The sequence below is a fragment of the Cebus imitator genome, unplaced genomic scaffold, assembly GCF_001604975.1.
Source record: "Cebus imitator isolate Cc_AM_T3 unplaced genomic scaffold, Cebus_imitator-1.0 Scaffold250, whole genome shotgun sequence".
Taxonomy (NCBI): Eukaryota; Metazoa; Chordata; class Mammalia; order Primates; family Cebidae; genus Cebus; species Cebus imitator.
Genome location: NW_016107565.1, coordinates 423,359 through 443,888, shown reverse-complemented (window position 1 = coordinate 443,888; position 20,530 = coordinate 423,359).

Here is a 20,530-nt window from a genome sequence, read left to right as displayed (position 1 = left end):
TTCCCTATCCAGTCTATCGTCGATGGGCATTTGGGTTGGTTCCAGGTCCTTGCTATTGTAAACAGTGCTGCAATGAACATTCGTGTGCACGTGTCCTTATAGTAGAATGATTTGTAATCCTTTGGATATATAGCCAGTAATGGGATTGCTGGGTCAACTGGAATTTCTATTTCTATGTCCTTGAGGAATCGCCACACTGTCTTCCACAATGGTTGAACTGAGCTGGGGAGAGATGGCAAGGGGAGAAATGTCAGATGTAGGTGATGGGGAGGAAGGCAGCAGATCACACTGCCACGTGTGTACCTATGCAACAATTTTGCATGTTCTTCACATGTACCCCAAAACCTAAAATGCAATAAAATAAATAAATGGGGGAAAATTATGGTATAATACCTAAAGCGGAAAACTGACATTGGTGTTTGTGTATAATTCTACTGCATTTTATTGTACATGTATATTATTGCAACCAACACTGCAATCAGCTTATAAAACTGTACCATGTCACCAAAATTGCTGTAGTCTTACTCATTTATATTTATACTTCCCCATCTGCCCCACAATCAGCATCTCTAATCCCTAAATGAATATTTTCTTTTCTTTCCTTTCTTTCTTTTTTTTCTTGAGACTGGGTCTTGCCTGGTTGCCCACTCTGGAGTGCAGTGGTGTGATTTTAGCTCACTGCAACCTCCATCTCCTGGGTTCAAGTGATTCTCCTGCCTCAGCCTCCTAAGTAGCTGGGATTATAGGCACACCCCACCATACCTGACTAATTTTTGTATTTTAGTAGAGAAGGGGTTTCACCATGTTGGCCAGGCTGGTCTCAAACCCCTGATGTCAAATGATCTACCCACCTCAGCCTTCCAAATTGCTAGGAGCCACTGCACCTGGCCATGAATGTGTTCTATGCCTATGGTTTTGTCACTTTGAGAATGTTTTATAGACAAAATCATAAAGTATGTGCCTCTTTGGAACTGGGTTCTTCACCTAGCACAAATGCCCTGTAGATCTACTTGAAATTTTCTGTGTAGGGGCAGTTCTTGTTATTGCTGGGTAGTATTCCATGTCATGAATATATAACATTGAATATACAAGTATTCAACTATTAGGGACATTTTTTATATATTGTTGGCAATTACAAATAAATCTGCTGTCATCAATCCTATACAGGTTTTATATGAATATAAGTTTTTATTTCTCTGGAAAAAATACAAAGGAGTGCAACTGCACAGCTGTCGTGGTGTCTGTTTAGATTTTAAGAAACTGCCAAACCATTTTTCATAGTGGTTGTACCACTTAATATTCCTACCAGCCATATATGAAAAAGAATTCCTTCTCATCCTCTCTAGCATTTGACTTAGCACATTAGAAAAAATTTAAACCAATTAATAAGTGTGAGCCAACATTGTATTGTGGCTTTTCCTTGTATTTCCCTACAGGCCAATTATGTTTTACACCTTTTTGTGTGCTCATTTGCCATTCATATATCATCTTCAGTAAAAGTTCTGTTTTTATATATTTTTCCTTTTTTTTTTAACCTTTGAGTTTTGAGAGTATTGTCTATATAAAAGCTCTTTGTCAGATGTTTGCCAATTATTTCTTCAAGTTTGTAGCTCATATTTCTACCCTCTTACAAACATCTTTCACAGAACAATACTTACCAATTTTGACAAAGTCCAATTTATCAATTTGTGTTTTAGTATTATATTAAACATAATATAATACATATGTATTTATGTATTATGGGTCTAATAACTTTTCACCATGCTCTACATCCTGAAAATTTTATCTTGTGTTATCTTCTAAAAGTTTTAGAACATTTAATTTTATATTAAAATTTATAATCCATTTTGAGTTAATTTTTTTCCACATATGGAGTTTGGTCAAAGTTTACTGTTTTTTCTGTGGATGGTTAATTTTTCCAGCACTATTGTAGTCATTATTTTTTTGAATACTTTTTAATCCCCATCCTAGTTCTCTACTCCATCTGTGATTCAGATGTCACAAATGTTACATCTTTGTTGTAGTTCATTGTCCTTAAGGAACTGTCCTTTACATATTTTTTTCTATTTTCTTTGTGCTGTTCACACTGAAAACTTTTTATTATTTTATCAAGTTAATTTGTTATTTTCTTCATCCTCTCCATTCTGTGGTGGAACTCATCTACTGAGTTTTTCATTTTATTACAATTTTTAGTTGTGAAGTTTGCACTTTCTTTCTTTCTTTTCTTTTCTTTTTGAGATGGAGTCTCATTCTGTTGCCCAGGCCACTTTGACACGATCATAAATTCAAAAAATTCTAAGTCAAACTATCATAAGTCATATATGAGTTTACTTCTGGACTTTCCTACTCTCTGGTTCTCTGTGTATGTTTTTATGGCAGCAAAATGCTGTTTTCATTACAATAGTTCTATAATACAATTTGGAGGCAGGTGAGGTGATGCTTCCAGTTTTGTTTTTGTTGTTGTTGTTGTTCAAGATTGCTTTATTTGCTGAAAGTTTGTTATGATTCCATATAAATTTTATATATATATATTTTACTTCTGTTAAAAGTTATATTGGAAATTTGATAAAGGTTACACTGACTATAGATCAATTTGGGTAGTGTGAACATTTTAACAATATTAATTCCTCCAATCTATTACATGAAATTTCTTTTTTACCTTCTTTACTTCGTCATTATTTGAAATATTTCTGTATACAGTATAATTTTTATCCTTAGTTTAATTTATTCGAGTATTTTATTTTATATTCTGTAGCTATTGAGAATGGGATTGTATTCTTGAATTTTTTGCCAGCTAGTTTATTGTTGGTATGTAGACACATTACTGAATTTTGCATGTTGAGCTTGAATCATGTAAATCTACTGAATTTGTTAATCAGTTCTGTAAGATTTTTGGTGGTATCTTTAGATTTTTCTATATCTAACATCCTGTCATCTGTAAACATGGACAGTTTTACTTTCTCTTTTACAATTTTGATGCCTTTTTTTTTCTTTTCTTACCTAATTGCTCTGGCTAGAAATTCCAGTATTATGTTGAATAAGAATGAAAGGATAAGCCTCCTTGTCTTGTTTCAGTTCTTTGATAAAAAGGTAAAGACGTATGGTGAGAAAAGTTGTGGGTTTGTTATATATGACCTTTTTTGTGTTGAGGTACATTCCTTCTGTACTTAATTTGTTGACAGCTTTTATTATGATGGGAAGTTGAATTTGATTAAATGTATTTCTGTGTGTCTGTTGAGATGATCATATTTTGTGTCCTTTCTGTTGATGTAATGTAAGGTGTTTATTGTTTTATATATGTTGAATTATCTTTGCATCCCTGATATAAACTCCACTTGATTAGTCTATTATCTTGTGGATGTATTGTTGGATTTGGTTTGCAGTATTTCATTTCATTTCATTTTATGTATGTATGTATGTATGTATGTCTATGCTTATCAGGTATATTGGCCTGTAACTTTTCTTTTTTGTCATGTCCTTGTCTGGTTTTATGTAAGGAATAATGCTCTTCACAGGATGAGTTAGGAAGAATTCCTTCCGTTTTATTTTTTGAATAGTTTCAGGAGATTTGATATTAATTATTCTTTGTACCTTTGGTGAAATTTCACTATTAATCCATCCAGTCCTGTGTTTTTCTTTGTTGGTAGACATTTCATTACTGATTCAATCTCACTACACTTTATTTGTCTGTTTAGGTTTTTTATTTCTTCCAGATTCAATCTAGGGAGGTTGTATGTTTTCAGAAATTTATCTAATTTCTTTGTATCTCCCATAATGTGAATATGTAAAATGTTTACTTAAAGTTTGCATAAATTTTGTAGACTTTCTTTATTCTTTATTAATCTTTTTAAAAAAAAATTTTGTCTGCCTAAGTTATTTCAAAAGACTTATCTTCTTCTTATGTTTGATCTAGTTTGTTGTTGAAGCTCTCAATTGTATTGTTTATTTCATTTCTTCCTGTTTCTTTTAAATGATATCTATCTCTGTTAAATTCCCATTCAGCACATAAATTGTTTCTCTCATTTTGTCGAATTATCTATCTGTGTTCTTTTGTATCTCACTGGTATTTCCCAAGATGATTATTTTAATTCATTTTCTGTTTGATGGTAAATTTTTGGGAGGAGTCTGTTACTAGAAAACTATTGTGTTCATTTGTAGGTTCATGTTTCCTAGCTTTTTGTAATGTTTGTGTCTCTACATTGATACCTGCATATTTGGTGGAACAATTACCTTTTCTAATTTTATGGAGTAAGCTTTTGTAGGAACTGACTTATTTCTTTTGATGAAGATGAATCCTAGGGTTTTAGTTGGGTAGGGTATGTTGGCCTTGATCCTGTTTTGACACAGTAGTGTAGTGTCTGTGCAGTTCATCAGGTATAATTCATGTTAGTGATATTTGCGAGTACCTCGGTGGTCTAGACTTCAGGAGTCTTTGGCAGTTTTGGTGTGGATTTGCTGGTGTTGGGCTTTCCAGGCTGATTCCCCTGCTATGGAAGCATGCATTCATGTGATAGGTTGGTAAACTTAGGGACTGATACATTTATCTGGCTAACGGTGTGAGTGTCTGGCAGTTCAGCTCATCTGGGGTTGTCTTCCCAGTTGTGCTGGGCCAGAGTCACGGCTGTTCCTGAGGCCTGCCTCTGAGCAGTAGGGGCTTGGCGTTGTGCTGTATTCACGTGTGTGGACTTGCTTAAATAATTGTGGGACCTCAAGTTTGAAAAGGTGCAGTGGTTATTGGCCGCTCAGAGCAGGGCACACTCCAGTTATAGTTTCAGTTTCAAGATGGCATTGTGCTGCAGCAGCTTGAGTCATGGTTATGGAGTGAACGATATGTGCTCCTATTTTTGAGTAATGCAGCTGTCTGAATTTTAGGCAGCTCCCCAAACTGGCCTAAGGTTTGGTGAGGACTGTGGGATCCTTCTATTGCAGGAACTGCAGGTGTCTATGGTGGCAATGAGGGCTGATGGGGCTTAACTTTTGCCCACAAGAGGCAGTTCTTTCTGGCTCCATGCCAATCCTGGTAGGGGAGACAGTGTGGCAGAGGCAGAATGCTTCAATCCCTTCTCCATACTGTCATCTGGGCTTCTGTGTACCACAGGAATCTTGCCAACTTCTTGCTGCATTCCAGTGCTATCTTTAGGATACTGTAGTCACATTTTAGTTGTTTTATTTATATTTTGATGATTTTTAGTTGGAAAGATGAACCTTCATCTATCTTCTGGGAAATACTAGTCAGCCATCTTACTGACATCACTCTTTTGTATCTTTTTGATGTTCCTACAAAATACCAAAAATTATAATTGCTCAGACAAATATGTTATCACAAAATATACATTTAAATATTTATAGATACATACATTCTTTCCATAGTGATTAAATAAATATATAGGGTTTTATGCATTATAAGTATAAAATTTTAACATTATATATATATATATATAAAACTGATTTGGATAATTAGCACATTGACACAGCCTAGAAATTTTAACAGATAGAGTTGCATGTTTATTATTTACCTGTGAGATGCTTATTTGTACTTTGCAGTTTTTTCAGCCATATTGAGAGATCATTTGCACATTTTGTGCCTTCTGTGATATTCAAATTTAGAAAAATATGTTAAGAATAATTAACTGAAAAAAGAATCCAAATTTAAAAAATGTATTTATAATGCCTGTATGCATTTGAATATTTTCCACTGTGAATGAATATCTCAGAGGGCATATTTGGAGACAAATCCCATATAAGAATAATAAAATGGCAAAGAAGTAAGACATATTTAATTACTATATAGAAATGAAAATGCAGGTAGTTCAATTAATGCAAATGATATGGAAGTAAAATTTGCATTTGCTATAATTATGGTCTATTCCAAAATATTGCTTAAAGTTCCAAGCAATTAAGCATGCTCAGTATTCAGGTATTTCCTGTTTAATGACAAATAAAAGTTTTCTATTCATCCATGCTTTTGCATAATCCGATGTACTTTATATAAAAATGTAACTTGTCAAACATTTCCATACTTATACTATCTATACTTTTGTTTGAATTGACTAAGTTTTTTATTGAAATGTTTAATATTGATAAAACAGCATAAAATAAACTCATAAAATGTTATTGAAAATATGAGAATCAAACAGGAAATACATGTAATATAGAGATATTAAAATAAACATAGATTATATTTTAGAACAAATAGCATGGTGTTGGCTTAGTAATAACGAATGTATGTGTATGTATAAATATATATATATATACACATACATGTGTACAAAAAAAGTACACATACATATATATGAATAATGTTAATTTTTCTTGCTTTAATATGAACTAAATAATAGTGAACTAAAATGAATTAAATCCTTATTATTCAGCACTAGTATTTTGCATTCTAAATATTTGTATTAATTTTTCAGCATTAGTATATTGCATTCTAAATATTTCTATCAATTTCAATGTTAATAAGGAAAAAGATTGTTTTTACAGACATAATCTGTTTATTCCAAGGTAGCTTTTTAATATTTTGTCATATACATAGAGTTGCTCAATAAGTTTTCATTAAATATTCTTCTTCTCTTAAAAGTATAAATGCCATCAAAAACATATTGGAGTATTCGTTTTTAATAAATTAACATTCTTTCAGTACCTAGTAGCTGATACAGAGATATTATATGTATATGAGTTTTTACTTTTGTCATGAATAGAGACTTCACTGAAAATGAAATATTTATTCCTTCTCTGAGCATTTAACTGGATTTTTACTCCGTTAAGAATGCTGTTACTAATTTATTAATAATGTACCAAATCCTAAGCACTAATAATGTATCATGTGCTAAGTTCTAATACTCATTTAATTAACTTAGTACATTATGGCATTAAAGGAATTCTCATTTAATATATTACAAAGTTAGTAGACATATTTTTGATTTACCCTTATAAATTATGTATTAATTTTCTATTGTTACTGTAACATATTATTCTACACTTAGTGTTTTAATACAACACGTATTTATTATTTTAAAATTGTATAAGTCATAAATTCAATACAGGACTCATGGGGTTAAAATCAAGGTGCTCTCCAGACTGCATTTCTGTCTGGAGGCTCTAGAGAATAATTACTTTTCTTGCCTCTTCCAGTTTCAGAGGCTGCCCATTTTCTTTGGCTTGTGGCCTTCTTTAAAGCAATACTGCATCACACTGAGCCTTCTTTCATGTTCACAACCAGGAATCTTCTCAGTTTTTATTGATTTATTGATTTATGTGATTATTATTGTATCTTCCTGAAGAAATCTTTTCTTTGGGATGGGAGAATTACACATGTGGTATTTTGGCAAAATAGGCAGAAATGAAGTACTTATGATAGTTAATAATATCAACAGTGTTAACAATGACAACTCTGCTAACTGTATGCCTAGGTACAACCTAATGACCCTGTATCTGTTTTTACAGCCCTTATGTTGTGATTCCAAATATTTGTGAAAAACAAGAAAGCTTTTTAAAACGTTCTACTCTGTTCATTTTCAAAAGTGCATGATGATGACATTTTATTATGCAAGACAGATTGTGATTTACCAAGCAATGTGTCTTTTCCCCTCCCTGTTCATAGTTCTTGTTTAAGGGCCAAGAAGCCTGTGAAGCATTTTAAATAATAAACCAAATATTGCAGATAAATCAACCATCCATTGTCTTACAGAATTATGTCAAGGTGAATGACTTCAAATCAATTCAGTTAAATTCGATACAATTTTTTTTTCAGTGATTATTTGAAATACATTTTCAGACAATACAGGTAATTAGACATGACAATCGCATGCATTTTGCCTAAGAATCAGTCTGTTGTGGAATATGTTATCATAGTCCTTGAGAGCTCTAGGTAGATCATATTCTATTACTTTTCCAAGAAAAAATAAGAATTTTTGATAAATTTAAAACTAAATTTATAAATATCCCATTTATTGACTGTCTTTTACCTTTTGTCTTTTTCTTGACTAATGTTTTTTTAAAATTTGACCAATGTTAAATTTCATACGTGCAGGTATTACAGAGAACTCAACCTCAGAGGATCCATATCAGCATTTTTTTTCTTGTATTTTAAAATCTGAATCCTGAACAAATAAGAGCCACATATTCTATTCTGTACTGATAAGAACCAGGGATAAAATTAATTTGTTTCGTGATTTGGCTTTCTATTGGTCAAATTACAATACATATCTCTAAGTCCAAATATAATTGAAAATTAACCTAAATGGTTTCATTAAACAATGCCAAATTAGATTTATTAGCCATAGAAAAACTTCTTAATTTAGTTGAGCTTTCTGTCACTAAATATCACTTACACCCCAATGCCAGAACTATCCCAAATATCCATTCCTTGCAGCCCCTACATTCCCTCAATAGTCATTTAAACCTTCCGTTTCTTCTCTGTCATATTTCTTGCTTCTTCAAGCTTGAGCTTTTCCTTTCAGCACCTATTAATCTGTCCTTCCCAGTTGTGATAAAATGTGTTGATCTTCCTTCTTTCAAATGCTAGCAAAACTCTGGAATATTAATTACTGGACAGAAGAATCAGGCAGCATATAACAAAATCTAATGTTGATATGTTATTATATGATATATTTAAGTAAATATGCAACAAATTATCATTCTCATGGCTATTTACTAATACTTCAACTCAGACATCACCCAAATTTTATGGAATTTATTCTGTGGTTACAAGTCTCAATGTTTGATATTGAGATGGGAGCCCTGGAGTTTATTAGAACAGGTTTGATTCGACTCACCTAGATAATTTAGGATTATCTCCACATGTTAATGTCCAAAAGACACTTTTGGCTGGTAAGGAAATATATTCACACATTTCAGAAATTTGGATATAAACATCTTGGCAAGTTGGCAGTTCTGTCTACTACTAGAATCAAACTCCACTTATGTTTAGTAAGTAAATCCTTTGTTGCTAATAAAATGTAGCAAGTAAAATCAGGGAACCATCTGGTTTACTGTTTTCATGTTCTTTACCAAGTTTAGAAAATCTGTAGGAAAATTTTAATGAATGGCCTCTAAACTATTTAAACATGATAATTTATGCAAAAAAATAAAGTTTTATGAAGTAACTAGGGAAAGTTGAATTACATCGTTTTTACACAGCATTTTCTGAATATATTGCTTATAATTATGTGAAATTATTTTTAATTTAAACATTATGTATTTAATGCTTTGATGTTATTGTGATTCTGGTAAAAATTGGGCATTATTCTTTTGCGAAGAGCTGTCAACTTACATATATTTCCAAGCATTTAAATAGCCACCTTTTAAAATATTTTTGAGTGTTACATATTGCAAAAAATTATAAAGTGTGTTTTAAAAAAATAATTAGTACTTTATGTTCTTTCTACTGTGATGAGAAAGTGTACTTGGTTTTTCAGCTGTGCCTTTATTAAGCATGGTTCAGCAATAATATCTTCTTGAGTTCTTGAGGTACTGTCCAAGGAAATCAGATTTGCTCCATTAACTCTAATACAGAAAGGAAGCTCTGAAAATGGAAGGAAAAAGAATTTTAGAAATATCAATTAAACCTTTTGAATTTTCTACTGTAACCTCAAGAAAGGTTGATTTTGATCAAATTATTTAATATTAAAACTCAAAGAGAGAACATTAATGTTAACTTTTGACATCTATGTAAATGAAAGGAATTATTGTCTAAGTGACTTAATACAGTCTATTAATCTGTTTGGAACTATGGCCTTGTCCTTTCCTCAAAGGATGCATATGAGTAAAATAACATTTTGTGGAACCGTGACAGCTTTAACTTTGCATAACTAAGTTAAAGATCAACTTGTGGTAGGTCTACTCTTCACATTTCTGCTTACAGGTTCCATAGAGCTGGAGCAAGTATATTTTTCAGTGTCAGTGTCTGGAATGCTATCTTTACAAGGTCTGCATAATTATTCAGTCAAAAAATATTTTATACATTGCTCCTATACAAAAGGCAACGATGAGGCTTGTCAGAGAATACAGAAATGAATTTTACATGGACTTTGGTTCCCATCTTTCTATGTCTGGATTTTACAAAATTTCTAGCAGAAGTGAAGAAATAGAAAACTAACATCCCTTTCAGTTTGTACTTCTTATCTATCCACTCAGCCAGTTTAGTTGAAATAAGTCAATTTCTTTCAAATGTCATTTCCCTTCATTCTCACAGTGTTATAATTTCTTTAAAAGGTCTTACTTCTTCATACTAAGAGGCTAGAGAAACAGCCACTTTGACATTATTTATAATGTTTTATCATTATCTCTTTATTTCTTGCCATAAAGTGTATTAACAATTATGACTCATGGGCGGAAAAGACAATCATGCCAACAGTACCAATCTGAGATTACACATAATATCACATTTGTGAATCAGAGTCTTCCATACATCAGAGAGATTAACCAGTATCAAGCTTAACTAAACATTTCTAAGAATACAAAAATTGCATTGCACAAATGAAAGAGGCAAGCCTGGGATCCCTCAACACAGCTTATCAGATCCCTTCTTCTACCACTGAACATGCTCTGATCTAAGTTATAGATGCATTCTTTAAATGAGATGTGTGGTCACTGCATGTAAATATGGCTACGTAGATTATGAAGCACCACCATTTTAAACTCAGGTATTTATATAAGTTCTTAGATTTCTTTCTTTTTATTTTTTTTAAGTATTCTAGATAACCAGGCCTATTTTGTGGAAAACACTTTATACACTAGCACTATTCTCTAAACAACAAAAAAAAAATTAGGGTTTTCATGAGGTCTGTCATAAACATGTCTGCAAAGAGATTAGGAGGCGTTAGCTTCCTTTATGCCCTGTTTCTCACTCACACAGAACTTCAGCATGTCTTTTTAGCCACGTTATCACTGTTCTTTTAAAGAAATAATATTTCCCTAATTTGCCATTAAACACACAGAAAGCAAAACATAACAAAATATGTTCTCAAAATATGCTCTTTTCTTTGCCTCTCATTCTATGCAGCACAATTTTTATTGGGCTTTTTAATGAAAATTAACTGTGAATGTTTTCTCCCTGTGTGTGCCAAATACAAACAAATTTTGCAACTCTAGGTACCCGAGAGAATGAATGCAGGTTGAACATGATGCTAGCAAAATATATTTTCCAGTGTTGAACAAACCTTTTAATGAATTACCTCCTATGTTTAAGCTTCAAATACTATCCTTATTTCTATCAATAGGAGTAATTATTTTAAATAATTTTAGTTCTATATACTTCAATGTGATAAAGTTAAAAACGTAACTTAGTTTTACATCATTTAGAATGTTTTTCTTACTATATTAAAAAATAGAGAAAATATAATTTTATCTTCAGTTGAGACAGGATATTACTACTGAAAAAATAACCAGTGGCTGTTTGAATGGTCATTTACATAGTCTGCAGAATTTAACTTGCTCACACACCAAGCACTTCATCATGTTGAATTAAACTTTGTCAATTTAATAGTGTCTATTGAATAAGTGAACTAATTTTCATGCTTATCTATAGGCATTAAAATCTTACCAGTGTGTATTTATTATTAAATAAAATAATTTAGTGTTTTATTATTCAAACATCAAATCTATGACATTTTCAAATACTACATAATATTTAGTATTAATATGATGAATAAGATTAATATATTAATTCATATATTGTTTAATATATCTTATATTAGGAAAAATATTCTGCTGATAGCTTTTTAGTGAATATATTTGTGAGGTCATAATAGATTTTGTATGTGTATTAGTTTGTTTTCACACTACTATAAAGAACTGTCTAAGACTCGGTAATTTATAAAGAAAAAAAGATTTAATTGACTCACAGTTCCACATAGCTGAGGAGCCTCAGGAAACTTACAATCATAATGGAAGGTGAAGGGGAAGCAAGATGTGTCTTTCATGGTGGCATGAGAGAGTGAGCAAAGGGGGATGTGACACTTTCAAACAATCAAACCTGTTGAGTACTCACTCATTATCATGAATACAGCGTGGGGGAAACTGCCCCCATGATCCAATCACCTCTCACCAGGACCCTCCCTGCACACATGGGGATTACAATTCAAGATGAGATTTGGGTGGGAGCACAGAGCCAAACTATGTCAGTAAGTATACATATTTGCATTTGACCCAATATGTGGATCGTTACCCGAGTTAACTTTATTTCTGATAGTTTTAATGGATCCACGAGAGTACTGATGACTGTACTCTACAGCCTAACATTGTTCCCTTGTTTTTTAAATTTTTGTTGTTACTATTTATATTTTATTATACTATGTCTTGAAAAGTTGTTGTAGTTATTATTTTTGATTGGTTCATTGCTTGTCTTTCTACTTGAGATAAAATTATAACCACTCCCTGTTGTAACCACTCCCTGCCTATGGTCTATTTTCACTCAAAGCTCTGGGGCTCTACAATCAGCACAGGTCAAAGCCAGCCAACACTATACCCTTTTCTTCAGGGTGGTGAGGACTTGTAATACCCTGGTGAGCCCAGAGGTGACTTCTGGGAGCCAGGGACTAGAGTCAAAAAGCTTACAAGTCTACTTGGTGTTCTGTTGTGCTATGGTTGAGCTAGCACTCAAAGCCTAAGAAGGAGTTCTTCCCACTCTTTCTTACCCTTTCCAAAGACAAAGGAGCATCACCCAGTGGCCACCACCACTTTACTCCCACAGGCAGCAGTGACAGAAAGTGATGTTCCCTAAAGGCCCAGAGCTCTGAAGACAGGTTGTGGTGAATACTGCCGGGCCTGGGACTCACCCTTCATGAGAATGGGCTCTGCTCTGGCCCAGGCCAATCTAGAAATTCAGCTCAGGTAAATCTCCAAGAGCCAAGTCCTGGAACCAAGAACTCCAAGAACCAACTTGGTTCTCTACCCTTGTGGCTGAGGCAAGACAAAGTCCCCTTTACTTTTTCTTCCACTTTTCTCAGGCAGAAGGAGTCTCACTTCATAGCCACCGCAGCTGGGAATGTGCTGAGCCTCACTTTAAACCAGCATATCTCATTGTCTCATGTAAGGCCCTCATTGTAGGGCCTGTGAATTGCTGCTGGCTACTTAGGGCTCCAGGTCACTTCAGTTAGCAGGTGACACATCCTGCCAGAGCTGGGTACTTTCTTTCAAGGCAGTGGATTCCTTTCTGGTCCAGGGTATGCCTCCCACTTTTCCATCTCCCCTCCTCAAATGGAAGGCATAAGTCTGGGGTTAGGGGAGGGGTGATGCAAGTACTCCCTTGCATCTCTGGCTACTATCTCAGTAGGATGTGTGCCCACCCACTCCACTGTCTCTGGGCCCAGTTCAGCCCTAGGACTTACCTAGGTGTTGCAATCCTTGTGACCAAGACTGCCTTTTAAGTGTATTTGGGGCCCAGAAGTTTTTAGCCCATAGTGTCTGGGCTTGTGGGAACTCTAGTTCTGACTGTTGGGATTAGTGATTCCCTTCTGGCTAGGGATGATTTCAGTGCACTCACCCTGGGCAAGTATGAGCTGAGTTTGGTTTGATTTTGCTTTCTGCTATAACTAAGGTAGCACTGAGTTCAAAGCCTTACAATCATTGGCTCTCTCTTTCTCCCCAGGGCACATATATGCTCTCAGTAGCACACTGCAGCTGTCAGGGCATGGGGGAGGTATGGTGTCTGTGATTCAAGGCTGTTTTTCCTATCTCTTTAGTGCCTCTTTCAGCAATATAAAGTTAAAACCAGGTTCTGTGTGTTTGCACCTGAGTTTTGGTTCTTAACAAAGGTATTTTTTTGTGTTTAAAAAATTGTTTAATTGGTTTATTTTCAGGGGTACACTTGGTGGAGTATTCTATTTCTCCATTTTGGTCCCCAATTCAGGGTCAGTGAGTATAGTTTTAAAAAGCTGTTTTCCTTTTCATTGTCAGAAATCACTCCCACATTATAGGTCATCAAGAAGAGCAAAAAAGACAATTTTATCATTATAGATAAGTGAAAATTATTTTATTTCAACATGTATTTGTCGATTACAAAGACATTTTTTTCAGTTAATAATTGTTATACAACATGTATTTGTCTATTGCAAATATATTTTTGATTAATAATCATTATATAACTTTTTTCTTATTTTTATTAATAGTTTCATCTTCTGTGTGAAATTCTACATTTTATATTGCTTATCCAGGAGCATTCTGTTCATTGCCAATATTTTGCTAGATTAATAAACACTTAGATGAAAATATTTGTGGCCAACTCTTGACTCAGATTGCTTGCATATTTTCTTTTTCGTTAGAAAGGCAAACAAACAAACAAACAAAAATCCTAATAGCTTTAACAATTCAAGACAATTCCAGTTTGGTCAGGGTACCAGGCAGCATGGTGATAGTGCTGGTATTCTCTACATGCATATTCAGCAACCTGCACTGACTAATTGGTTGATTCTTCACTAGTGGGAATTTCTGAGGTAAGTCCTCCATATGACATCTTGGTGTTCTTCATTCATTACAGTGAGTTCGAATTTTACTTGGGAAAAATACATTAAGCAAACAAAAATAAATCAGTAAAATATATTATGTTAGACAGTAATAGGAGGGTTAGAAGAAAGATGAGATGTACTATAAAATGATACAAATTTGATCCTTGAACAACAACCAGGAGGGTTAAAGACACGGATCTCTGTGCTCTTGAACTTCTTTGTATAACTTTTGATTCCCCCCAAATTTAATTATAAATAGCCTACTGCTTATCAGGAGCCTTACTGATAACATCGAGTTGATTAACATATATTCTGTGTGTTATATGTATTACATACTATATTCTTCTAATAAAGTATGCTATATAAAATTTTATTAAGACACTAATGAGAAAGAGAAAATATATTTACTCTTTATTAAGTGCAAGTGGATCATGACCATCATAAAGGTCTTTTCCTCATTGTCTTCACATTCAGTAGGCTGAGGAGGAAGAGAAAGAGGAGATGATGTGTCCTGGTGTCTCAGGAGTTGCAGAGGAGGAAGTGGAAGAAGAGGCAAGAAAGGCACACTTGGTGTAAATTTTTTGTTAAGTTCCTGTATAAACGGACCCTCACAATTCAAGCATTTGTTGGTCAAGCATCAACAGTACTCTAGGAAAGGTGCAGAGAACACAAACAGAAATAGATAACATGTCATAATAACAATCCATGAGATATTATTGTGGCTGGAAGAAGAGTGATATCAATGTAGGTGGAGACATAGGCTTGGATTCTAGATATATTTTCAAAGAAATTTAGTAAGATTTGCTGATGAATTACATAGAGAATGTAAGTTAAAAAAATCAGATAATTAAGAATGGCTTGAGGAATTTGTCCTGTTCCTATAGAAAATAATATCTGATATTTACTAAGATGAGGAAGTCTAGAAGATGAGAAGAAATTCTATGTGTGGGAATAGAGGGTAGAGGGTAGGTCAGGAATTTCCTTTGCACATTTTAAGTTTGAAATAGTGTGAAGATCAGGCCAAAGATGAGAGGGAGTGAAGAGAGACTTTTTCACTACCTTTATCTATCAATATAATTATGTATTTATGGGTCTTTTAAAAGCATCTGTGTATATGCTTTTAAATTGCATACATGCTTTTAAAAGACACATAAGTACATAATTATATTAGTTAGAATGATAGATACTGGTTAAGTATTTTATTAGCTACATGTTTGGTTATAATCCACAGAAAACTAGGTAAACGTATACATACATACATATATACTCAATAAACATATGCACACTGTTTACAAGAAGTGCATATGAATGAATGCATATGCATTTTACCTAATTTTCTATGGAATGCATCGAAAACATCAGGGTGTATTACTGTTGTACTAAGATAGACCTGACTTTGGTGATTCAGATGAGTTGTTTGCAATAGAAAAGAAAATAAATAGAAATGTTTTGTTGACTTGTTACGCCGTAAAGTGTAATAATATAAAGGATATTTATTTTGTTAGTAAAATAAAACCTTCCTAGTTCTCCAATTTGCTATTCACAAAAAAGATATCACTATTTTGACTAGGTTAATATTTCCATAGTCTTTGCACTTAAAAGGTAGTTATTAACAATAGCCATGTATAAGAATTAATTGTGTGTCTCTGTTGTGCTACGAAATTGTTTTTGTAAGTGCCACTCACAAGATGAGAGAAATTTATTCAACTAATTAATGGATGATATGGAAGAACGATGTGAGCAGCAGCCAGGGAGAAAATTGACGGAGTGAAAAACTGAAGGACTAATAGCAAATTTATATATTTTTAAATTTGTGTGTAAAATAAAACAATTTCTCTTACTACAATATCTTCAGTAAAATGCACATGTATATATAAATATTTTAGAATATATAGAGATACATAAAAAGCAAGAACTATTTTACAAGTGAAGAAAATATGAAAATGACATGTCTTTAAGGTGCAGTCATCCATTAGAACATAAAATCTTTTTATCTTATGTATGGATTTTATTGAAATCTTATTTATGGGCATTGAAGATTCTCACATAAAAGGTTTGACAAATATTTGTTCCATGTATAGGTGAATTAATAAGCTACAGTGAATACATCTGTATAGTGAAAGGAATGACGAGCAAGTTTATGAACATAAAAAAGATATGTCATTTTTCCCAGTGTTGTTTTAAAATTCTATGTCTCATAAATAATAGCTTTTCTTATTATGATATAGGTTGACATGTGTGTGTGATGTATGTGTAATATCAATGTTGTAAAGTGTGTTATTTAACTATCAAACTTAATAAAGAGTCTCTAGTTGTATGGGAGAGGGAAGGGGACTTCAACAATCAGGTTCTGGAAACTAAATACTAAGGTTGGCATTGTAACATTTTAATATCCATCTGGTCACAGGCTTAGGTTGTTGTTCTCTGATATATTCTTGACAGTACTGAGACCCTATCAAACAACTTCTGGGATTCTGAGATAGTTATGTTTATTATTCTTGGACAACATACTATTGAATTGCTTCTACAATTATTGGGTAAAGTCTATTATTCTTTATCTCAAAGATAAAAAGTTATTGCCTTTCTATGATTTGAACTTCCTTGATTTAAGGGCCAGATGGGACTTATTTGCCATAAAGCAAACTAACATATGTACAGAAAGGTTCATTTTCTAATTTATATTCATTTGATTTTTCTATGCCTCATTCTTAATCTTTAACACAGGCTATTACCTTCAACACCTTTGTTTGTTTTAAATCCCAAAAAGCACTCAGACATCTGTGGATTATTTACACTTTATTTTTATTTTGAAACAGATGCATAGATAAACACTGAGGCAGCTAAGAAACATTTTTATTGTTAGGATGAAGCAATAGAACTACTATATCTCAAATGAACAGTAGAAATAAAATGTTTTTACTGTCTTTCATTTAGAAGTATGTTTTCTTTTTCAAATATCCAAGTGCTTTCTAATAAAGAAATTAAAGAATTGGCTCATAAGCTATCTGAAAAGTCTTTTTGAAACATGTGCAAGATGACAAACCACATATTTTAACTGCATATCAGTTCTACAGAGAAAAGTATACAGATTAATATATATTTTAAAGCATAAACAGTACATATTCATTGAAATCTCCACCAGATCAAGATATAAACATTATCAACATTCCTAATGCATCACTTTCCACTGGTCAATTGCCAAAATATATCTACTATTCTAGACTCTATTACCACAGAATAATTTTGCCTGATCTATATAAACATGGAATTATAAAGTGTATACTGTATTATTTAATGCTTCTTTTACTCTATGTCACATCTATCAGTTTCATTCATCATGTTGTTTGCTTCATACATTTCTACGGCTATGTAGCATTCCATTGGGTGGATAATTCACAATTTATTGATTTACATATTTTTTCTGTTACTTTTTAACATCTTCGTTTAAAGTATTACAAATTATGAATAAAAACTGTGAGTATGTTTTATTAGTATTTTTGATGGACATAATAACTTCTTTTTTAAAAAATAAATATACTCAGAGGTAAGATTACTGGATAATATGTTGTATTTTCTTCTAAATTTAGTAGTATTACAAATGTTTTCTAAGGAGGTTGCACTATTTAAGATCCCACCAACAATGTATAAAGGCTTGAACTGCTTTACATTCTTTCTCTATGTTGTCAGTCTTTTTAATTAAATCTATTCCAATGGGAGTGTAGTTGGTATTTCATTATGCTTTTGATTTGCATTTTCCTGATTACTAATGAAATCAAGGTCATTTTAATATACTGTACTTATTGGGCATTTTGACAGTCTACTTTATAAAATATGAGATCAATTTTTAGCGCTTTCGAATCCTTTGCCAGGAAAATGTATTGCAAATATACTATCCCAATATGTGACTTAAATTTTGACTAATGCTTTTTTTTTCTATAAATGTAAAATAACTTTAATAGGCTTAGAAATTTCACATTTACTTATAGTTTGTTGACAACACAAGATGAATCGTGTCATCTTATATCAGATGTGTTTCTGCATCTAATGAATATGCAATGTTATATATTTCATAGAATTTGGAAAATTCTTGGTGGACATTTGTTCAAATGTTGTTTTTCCACCATTCTCTTCCTTCCTCTTTCAATACTATAATTACCTACATTTAGACACTCTCACTATTTCTAACTTGCCACGTAAACTTGTTCTGTATATATTTGTACATTGTGTGTAATGTTTGTATTTCTAGGAATTTATTGCATGTAGTTTATCAAATTTGTGTTGTACAATTGTTCCTAGTTTTCTCTTATACTATTTTATTTGTGTAATTAATAATTCCTTCAATTTTATGTGATTATAGATATTTGTGTCTTCTCTTTATTTTTCTGTCAGTTTTATTGATTTTCTTCTCTTTTTATAAACCAAGTTTTGCCTTCATTGCTTTTCTCTATTATTTTCCTATTTTTATTTTATTTATCTGAATATTAATATTCATTACTTTCATTCTTCTTCTATGTGTGGCATAGTTTGCTCTTCTTTTCCTAATTCCTTAATGTCAATTTAGGTTATTTATTTAATTTTTTCTTCAATTTATGGGTTTTTGTTATAAATTTTCCTGTGACTATAATCTTCACTTTATCCCATGCCTTCTAGGAATTTTTCCCATTGTATTGGCTATTAACATTTGGACTCTCTTTACTTATGAAAATTTATTCATCTGGCTTGAATTCCTCCCCAGAAAATAAGGTTTTCTTTTCTGGCACAAGACTAGACTGCAAATTTTCTAAACTTTTGTGTTCCACTTCCCTTTTATATATAAGTTTCTGTTTCAGATTATCCCTTTGCTCATGCATTTGACCATACACAGTTAGAACCAGGCCAGGCTAACTCTTGAATGCTTTGCTGCTTAGAAATTCCTTCTGCCACATACCCTAAATTATCACTCTCAAGTTCAAGGTTCCACATGACCTTAGAGTAGGGGCACAATGCCACTAGTCTCTTTGCTAAAGCATAGTAAGAGTGACCATTACACTAGTTCTCAATAAGTTCTTCATCTCTATCCGAGACCATCTCAGCCTGGACTTTATTGTCCATATCACTATCAGCATTTTCGTCACAGGAATTTAACAAGTCTCTTGAAGTTTGAAACTCTTCCTAATCTTCCCGTCTTCTTCTGAGCTCTCCAAAGTGTTCCAACCTCTGTTATCCAGTTCCAAAGTCATATCAATGTTTTCAGATATTCTTATAGCAATGTCCCACTTCTCTGCTACCATTTTTCTGTATTAGTTTGTTCACACATTGCTATAAAGAACTACTTGAAATGTGATAATTTGTAAAGAAAAGAGGTTTAATTGACTCACAATTTCATAGGCTATACAGGAAGCATGGCTGTGTAGACCTCAAGAAACTTACAATAATGGCAGAAGTTGAAGAGGAGGCAAGTTTGTCTTACATGGTGGGAGCAGGAGAAAGAGAGAGAAAGGGGAGTTGTTGCACAGTTTTAAACAACCAGACCTTGTGAGAGTTCACTCACAATCATGAGAACAGCAAGGGGGAAGTCCGCCCCATGATTCAACCACCTCTTACCAAGACTCTCCTCCAAAATTGGGAATTGCAATTCAGAAGTGAGATTTGGTTGGATACACAAATTTATATAATATCATGTGTCTTTGAACCTAAAGTGAGTATCTTGTATACATCATGTATTAGAATCAAGCCCTTTATTCATTCTGCCAATCTATGCCTTAGATTGAACAGTTTAATATATTTTAATTTAAAGTAATTGCTAATAAGAACATATTTTGCCCAACTTATTATTTTTCCTATGTTTTATACATTTCCACCCTCATTTCTTCTACTACAGATTACTTTTGTGTTTATCAAATTATTTGCAGTGTTCTGTTTGGTTTTCATTTATTTCCTATTGTGTAATTTAAAAATATATTTTCTCAATGTTTACCATGAAGATTACAATTAAGTTTATATGTTTATAGCAATCTGGTTAGAATTGGTATCAACTTACTTTCAATAACATACGAAAACTCTGTTCCTATACAGCTCCACCTCACTTTATGTTGTCACAAATA